The following is a 7,500-nucleotide window of genomic DNA, read 5'->3' on the forward strand; positions in this document are numbered from 1 at the left end:
AAAATTCAAAAATAAGTCTCTAGAATACTTTATTCAGTCGAAAAAAAATATGGAACGCTTCACGAATTTGCGTGTCATCCTTGCGCAGGGGCCATGCTAATCTTCTCTGTATCGTTCCAATTTTAGTATATGTACTGCCGAAGCGAGTACAGTTACATGTAGCGCTGATCGGTATTTAAGTACAACATTTGACTTAAAACTGAACACAAGGTAAGAAATATTTGCATATTCATTACCGAGTTGCTGAAACGTTGGACATACGTTGTAGTCGTATTTGCAGTAAGCCCGTACATACAAGTTTAAACCGTTATTTTGTACAGAGAAATGGCAGATTGAAACAACTATGAACATGCTTAGACTAAACAAAAGTGATATTGTTGGAGAAAATAAATAACAACTAATTTAAAAAAAAAAAAAAAGTAAGTGACTTGACATTCAGATTTGAACCTACGTCTTCGCATTTTAAAGTTAAACATCTTTTCTACAAATTGCTTCAGTCGTTTCCGGTCACGTTTTCTAGATGCATTAGATTTCCGTTTCGTTGATTTATCACCATTTGTCCACAATAAAGATATTTTCATTCTTCCATTTTGTTCAGTAGATGTCCAGCTAAAATCAGTATATTGTTCATTTACAATTTTCAACAAAGAAGTTAATGTTTTCGGGAGACAATCCATTTTCACATAAATTAATCTCTCAACATTGAATTCATAAATCAATTTTCCACAAGACCCTCAAATCAAAAACGGCAGAAGCTATCACGATAATGTCAATTGTATATAAATACGTATTTTGTCAACTGAAACTTACTACTTGTGTAACTATGTCCATCATATCACTATATTTCGGCTGGAAAATCCATTCCAAAACTGATAATCTAACTAATTCCACAAACATTAAGAACACTGTAACAAAACACGTCTGACATCTTGGGTGCGTTCGACTCCTCCCTTTAAAGTTAAACATCTTTCCCCTCAGCTACAAACGGTGGCCGATCTGCGGGGATATTTTTCACCCTTATCTCGTTGCCTACGACAACGAAGAAATAAAAACAAGTGAAATAGAATGACACTCAAATGCGTTCAAGAAGAGAACGGGAAGAAAAGTTAAAAAGCACAATTTTATTTGCAAGAGTCAGTTGAGATATTTATAATAAAAATTCAAAAGTCATAAACCGTCATTAAAATTCAAAAATAAGTCTCTAGAATACTTTATTCAGTCGAAAAAAAATATGGAACGCTTCACGAATTTGCGTGTCATCCTTGCGCAGGGGCCATGCTAATCTTCTCTGTATCGTTCCAATTTTAGTATATGTACTGCCGAAGCGAGTACAGTTACATGTAGCGCTGATCGGTATTTAAGTACAACATTTGACTTAAAACTGAACACAAGGTAAGAAATATTTGCATATTCATTACCGAGTTGCTGAAACGTTGGACATACGTTGTAGTCGTATTTGCAGTAAGCCCGTACATACAAGTTTAAGCCGTTATTTTGTACAGAGAAATGGCAGATTGAAACAACTATGAACATGCTTAGACTAAACAAAAGTGATATTGTTGGAGAAAATAAATAACAACTAATTTAAAAAAAAAAAAAAAGTAAGTGACTTGACATTCAGATTTGAACCTACGTCTTCGCATTTTAAAGTTAAACATCTTTCCCCTCAGCTACAAACGGTGGCCGATCTGCGGGGATATTTTTCACCCTTATCTCGTTGCCTACGACAACGAAGAAATAAAAACAAGTGAAATAGAATGACACTCAAATGCGTTCAAGAAGAGAACGGGAAGAAAAGTTAAAAAGCACAATTTTATTTGCAAGAGTCAGTTGAGATATTTATAATAAAAATTCAAAAGTCATAAACCGTCATTAAAATTCAAAAATAAGTCTCTAGAATACTTTATTCAGTCGAAAAACAAAATGGAACGCTTCACGAATTTGCGTGTCATCCTTGCGCAGGGGCCATGCTAATCTTCTCTGTATCGTTCCAATTTTAGTATATGTACTGCCGAAGCGAGTACAGTTACATGTAGCGCTGATCGGTATTTAAGTACAACATTTGACTTAAAACTGAACACAAGGTAAGAAATATTTGCATATTCATTACCGAGTTGCTGAAACGTTGGACATACGTTGTAGTCGTATTTGCAGTAAGCCCGTACATACAAGTTTAAACCGTTATTTTGTACAGAGAAATGGCAGATTGAAACAACTATGAACATGCTTAGACTAAACAAAAGTGATATTGTTGGAGAAAATAAATAACAACTAATTTAAAAAAAAAAAAAAGTAAGTGACTTGACATTCAGATTTGAACCTACGTCTTCGCATTTTAAAGTTAAACATCTTTTCTACAAATTGCTTCAGTCGTTTCCGGTCACGTTTTCTAGATGCATTAGATTTCCGTTTCGTTGATTTATCACCATTTGTCCACAATAAAGATATTTTCATTCTTCCATTTTGTTCAGTAGATGTCCAGCTAAAATCAGTATATTGTTCATTTACAATTTTCAACAAAGAAGTTAATGTTTTCGGGAGACAATCCATTTTCACATAAATTAATCTCTCAACATTGAATTCATAAATCAATTTTCCACAAGACCCTCAAATCAAAAACGGCAGAAGCTATCACGATAATGTCAATTGTATATAAATACGTATTTTGTCAACTGAAACTTACTACTTGTGTAACTATGTCCATCATATCACTATATTTCGGCTGGAAAATCCATTCCAAAACTGATAATCTAACTAATTCCACAAACATTAAGAACACTGTAACAAAACACGTCTGACATTTTGGGTGCGTTCGACTCCTCCCTTTAAAGTTAAACATCTTTCCCCTCAGCTACAAACGGTGGCCGATCTGCGGGGATATTTTTCACCCTTATCTCGTTGCCTACGACAACGAAGAAATAAAAACAAGTGAAATAGAATGACACTCAAATGCGTTCAAGAAGAGAACGGGAAGAAAAGTTAAAAAGCACAATTTTATTTGCAAGAGTCAGTTGAGATATTTATAATAAAAATTCAAAAGTCATAAACCGTCATTAAAATTCAAAAATAAGTCTCTAGAATACTTTATTCAGTCGAAAAAAAATATGGAACGCTTCACGAATTTGCGTGTCATCCTTGCGCAGGGGCCATGCTAATCTTCTCTGTATCGTTCCAATTTTAGTATATGTACTGCCGAAGCGAGTACAGTTACATGTAGCGCTGATCGGTATTTAAGTACAACATTTGACTTAAAACTGAACACAAGGTAAGAAATATTTGCATATTCATTACCGAGTTGCTGAAACGTTGGACATACGTTGTAGTCGTATTTGCAGTAAGCCCGTACATACAAGTTTAAACCGTTATTTTGTACAGAGAAATGGCAGATTGAAACAACTATGAACATGCTTAGACTAAACAAAAGTGATATTGTTGGAGAAAATAAATAACAACTAATTTAAAAAAAAAAAAAAGTAAGTGACTTGACATTCAGATTTGAACCTACGTCTTCGCATTTTAAAGTTAAACATCTTTTCTACAAATTGCTTCAGTCGTTTCCGGTCACGTTTTCTAGATGCATTAGATTTCCGTTTCGTTGATTTATCACCATTTGTCCACAATAAAGATATTTTCATTCTTCCATTTTGTTCAGTAGATGTCCAGCTAAAATCAGTATATTGTTCATTTACAATTTTCAACAAAGAAGTTAATGTTTTCGGGAGACAATCCATTTTCACATAAATTAATCTCTCAACATTGAATTCATAAATCAATTTTCCACAAGACCCTCAAATCAAAAACGGCAGAAGCTATCACGATAATGTCAATTGTATATAAATACGTATTTTGTCAACTGAAACTTACTACTTGTGTAACTATGTCCATCATATCACTATATTTCGGCTGGAAAATCCATTCCAAAACTGATAATCTAACTAATTCCACAAACATTAAGAACACTGTAACAAAACACGTCTGACATCTTGGGTGCGTTCGACTCCTCCCTTTAAAGTTAAACATCTTTCCCCTCAGCTACAAACGGTGGCCGATCTGCGGGGATATTTTTCACCCTTATCTCGTTGCCTACGACAACGAAGAAATAAAAACAAGTGAAATAGAATGACACTCAAATGCGTTCAAGAAGAGAACGGGAAGAAAAGTTAAAAAGCACAATTTTATTTGCAAGAGTCAGTTGAGATATTTATAATAAAAATTCAAAAGTCATAAACCGTCATTAAAATTCAAAAATAAGTCTCTAGAATACTTTATTCAGTCGAAAAAAAATATGGAACGCTTCACGAATTTGCGTGTCATCCTTGCGCAGGGGCCATGCTAATCTTCTCTGTATCGTTCCAATTTTAGTATATGTACTGCCGAAGCGAGTACAGTTACATGTAGCGCTGATCGGTATTTAAGTACAACATTTGACTTAAAACTGAACACAAGGTAAGAAATATTTGCATATTCATTACCGAGTTGCTGAAACGTTGGACATACGTTGTAGTCGTATTTGCAGTAAGCCCGTACATACAAGTTTAAGCCGTTATTTTGTACAGAGAAATGGCAGATTGAAACAACTATGAACATGCTTAGACTAAACAAAAGTGATATTGTTGGAGAAAATAAATAACAACTAATTTAAAAAAAAAAAAAAAGTAAGTGACTTGACATTCAGATTTGAACCTACGTCTTCGCATTGTAAAGTTAAACATCTTTCCCCTCAGCTACAAACGGTGGCCGATCTGCGGGGATATTTTTCACCCTTATCTCGTTGCCTACGACAACGAAGAAATAAAAACAAGTGAAATAGAATGACACTCAAATGCGTTCAAGAAGAGAACGGGAAGAAAAGTTAAAAAGCACAATTTTATTTGCAAGAGTCAGTTGAGATATTTATAATAAAAATTCAAAAGTCATAAACCGTCATTAAAATTCAAAAATAAGTCTCTAGAATACTTTATTCAGTCGAAAAAAAATATGGAACGCTTCACGAATTTGCGTGTCATCCTTGCGCAGGGGCCATGCTAATCTTCTCTGTATCGTTCCAATTTTAGTATATGTACTGCCGAAGCGAGTACAGTTACATGTAGCGCTGATCGGTATTTAAGTACAACATTTGACTTAAAACTGAACACAAGGTAAGAAATATTTGCATATTCATTACCGAGTTGCTGAAACGTTGGACATACGTTGTAGTCGTATTTGCAGTAAGCCCGTACATACAAGTTTAAACCGTTATTTTGTACAGAGAAATGGCAGATTGAAACAACTATGAACATGCTTAGACTAAACAAAAGTGATATTGTTGGAGAAAATAAATAACAACTAATTTAAAAAAAAAAAAAAAGTAAGTGACTTGACATTCAGATTTGAACCTACGTCTTCGCATTTTAAAGTTAAACATCTTTCCCCTCAGCTACAAACGGTGGCCGATCTGCGGGGATATTTTTCACCCTTATCTCGTTGCCTACGACAACGAAGAAATAAAAACAAGTGAAATAGAATGACACTCAAATGCGTTCAAGAAGAGAACGGGAAGAAAAGTTAAAAAGCACAATTTTATTTGCAAGAGTCAGTTGAGATATTTATAATAAAAATTCAAAAGTCATAAACCGTCATTAAAATTCAAAAATAAGTCTCTAGAATACTTTATTCAGTCGAAAAAAAATATGGAACGCTTCACGAATTTGCGTGTCATCCTTGCGCAGGGGCCATGCTAATCTTCTCTGTATCGTTCCAATTTTAGTATATGTACTGCCGAAGCGAGTACAGTTACATGTAGCGCTGATCGGTATTTAAGTACAACATTTGACTTAAAACTGAACACAAGGTAAGAAATATTTGCATATTCATTACCGAGTTGCTGAAACGTTGGACATACGTTGTAGTCGTATTTGCAGTAAGCCCGTACATACAAGTTTAAACCGTTATTTTGTACAGAGAAATGGCAGATTGAAACAACTATGAACATGCTTAGACTAAACAAAAGTGATATTGTTGGAGAAAATAAATAACAACTAATTTAAAAAAAAAAAAAGTAAGTGACTTGACATTCAGATTTGAACCTACGTCTTCGCATTTTAAAGTTAAACATCTTTTCTACAAATTGCTTCAGTCGTTTCCGGTCACGTTTTCTAGATGCATTAGATTTCCGTTTCGTTGATTTATCACCATTTGTCCACAATAAAGATATTTTCATTCTTCCATTTTGTTCAGTAGATGTCCAGCTAAAATCAGTATATTGTTCATTTACAATTTTCAACAAAGAAGTTAATGTTTTCGGGAGACAATCCATTTTCACATAAATTAATCTCTCAACATTGAATTCATAAATCAATTTTCCACAAGACCCTCAAATCAAAAACGGCAGAAGCTATCACGATAATGTCAATTGTATATAAATACGTATTTTGTCAACTGAAACTTACTACTTGTGTAACTATGTCCATCATATCACTATATTTCGGCTGGAAAATCCATTCCAAAACTGATAATCTAACTAATTCCACAAACATTAAGAACACTGTAACAAAACACGTCTGACATCTTGGGTGCGTTCGACTCCTCCCTTTAAAGTTAAACATCTTTCCCCTCAGCTACAAACGGTGGCCGATCTGCGGGGATATTTTTCACCCTTATCTCGTTGCCTACGACAACGAAGAAATAAAAACAAGTGAAATAGAATGACACTCAAATGCGTTCAAGAAGAGAACGGGAAGAAAAGTTAAAAAGCACAATTTTATTTGCAAGAGTCAGTTGAGATATTTATAATAAAAATTCAAAAGTCATAAACCGTCATTAAAATTCAAAAATAAGTCTCTAGAATACTTTATTCAGTCGAAAAAAAAATGGAACGCTTCACGAATTTGCGTGTCATCCTTGCGCAGGGGCCATGCTAATCTTCTCTGTATCGTTCCAATTTTAGTATATGTACTGCCGAAGCGAGTACAGTTACATGTAGCGCTGATCGGTATTTAAGTACAACATTTGACTTAAAACTGAACACAAGGTAAGAAATATTTGCATATTCATTACCGAGTTGCTGAAACGTTGGACATACGTTGTAGTCGTATTTGCAGTAAGCCCGTACATACAAGTTTAAACCGTTATTTTGTACAGAGAAATGGCAGATTGAAACAACTATGAACATGCTTAGACTAAACAAAAGTGATATTGTTGGCGAAAATAAATAACAACTAATTTAAAAAAAAAAAAGTAAGTGACTTGACATTCAGATTTGAACCTACGTCTTCGCATTTTAAAGTTAAACATCTTTCCCCTCAGCTACAAACGGTGGCCGATCTGCGGGGATATTTTTCACCCTTATCTCGTTGCCTACGACAACGAAGAAATAAAAACAAGTGAAATAGAATGACACTCAAATGCGTTCAAGAAGAGAACGGGAAGAAAAGTTAAAAAGCACAATTTTATTTGCAAGAGTCAGTTGAGATATTTATAATAAAAATTCAAAAGTCATAAACCGTCATTAAAATTCAAAAA

At 34.1% G+C, this 7,500-nt stretch overlaps 8 non-coding genes across 8 annotated transcripts; all 8 read right to left on the minus strand.

The window, feature by feature from the left end:
* Positions 1 to 43: 43 nt before the first annotated feature.
* Positions 44 to 150, minus strand: LOC148625892 (U6 spliceosomal RNA). Its single transcript, XR_015920361.1, has one exon. It is a non-coding gene; the product is annotated as a U6 spliceosomal RNA (small nuclear RNA).
* Positions 151 to 1,225: 1,075 nt separating this feature from the next.
* Positions 1,226 to 1,332, minus strand: LOC148625893 (U6 spliceosomal RNA). The gene has a single exon (XR_015920362.1). It is a non-coding gene; the product is annotated as a U6 spliceosomal RNA (small nuclear RNA).
* Positions 1,333 to 1,917: 585 nt separating this feature from the next.
* On the minus strand, positions 1,918 to 2,024 carry LOC148625894 (U6 spliceosomal RNA). The gene has a single exon (XR_015920455.1). It is a non-coding gene; the product is annotated as a U6 spliceosomal RNA (small nuclear RNA).
* Positions 2,025 to 3,098: 1,074 nt separating this feature from the next.
* Positions 3,099 to 3,205, minus strand: LOC148625895 (U6 spliceosomal RNA). The gene has a single exon (XR_015920363.1). It is a non-coding gene; the product is annotated as a U6 spliceosomal RNA (small nuclear RNA).
* Positions 3,206 to 4,279: 1,074 nt separating this feature from the next.
* Positions 4,280 to 4,386, minus strand: LOC148625896 (U6 spliceosomal RNA). Its single transcript, XR_015920364.1, has one exon. It is a non-coding gene; the product is annotated as a U6 spliceosomal RNA (small nuclear RNA).
* A 585-nt stretch (positions 4,387 to 4,971) lies between these two features.
* On the minus strand, positions 4,972 to 5,078 carry LOC148625897 (U6 spliceosomal RNA). Its single transcript, XR_015920365.1, has one exon. It is a non-coding gene; the product is annotated as a U6 spliceosomal RNA (small nuclear RNA).
* A 585-nt stretch (positions 5,079 to 5,663) lies between these two features.
* Positions 5,664 to 5,770, minus strand: LOC148625898 (U6 spliceosomal RNA). Its single transcript, XR_015920366.1, has one exon. It is a non-coding gene; the product is annotated as a U6 spliceosomal RNA (small nuclear RNA).
* A 1,072-nt stretch (positions 5,771 to 6,842) lies between these two features.
* LOC148625899 (U6 spliceosomal RNA) lies at positions 6,843 to 6,949 on the minus strand. Its single transcript, XR_015920447.1, has one exon. It is a non-coding gene; the product is annotated as a U6 spliceosomal RNA (small nuclear RNA).
* Between the last annotated feature and the right edge of the window lie 551 nt (positions 6,950 to 7,500).

The sequence above is a fragment of the Perna viridis genome, chromosome 2 (genome assembly GCF_037379345.1).
Source record: "Perna viridis isolate PV_CMFRI_1.1 ecotype Kerala chromosome 2, ASM3737934v1, whole genome shotgun sequence".
NCBI classification, from domain to species: Eukaryota; Metazoa; Mollusca; class Bivalvia; order Mytilida; family Mytilidae; genus Perna; species Perna viridis.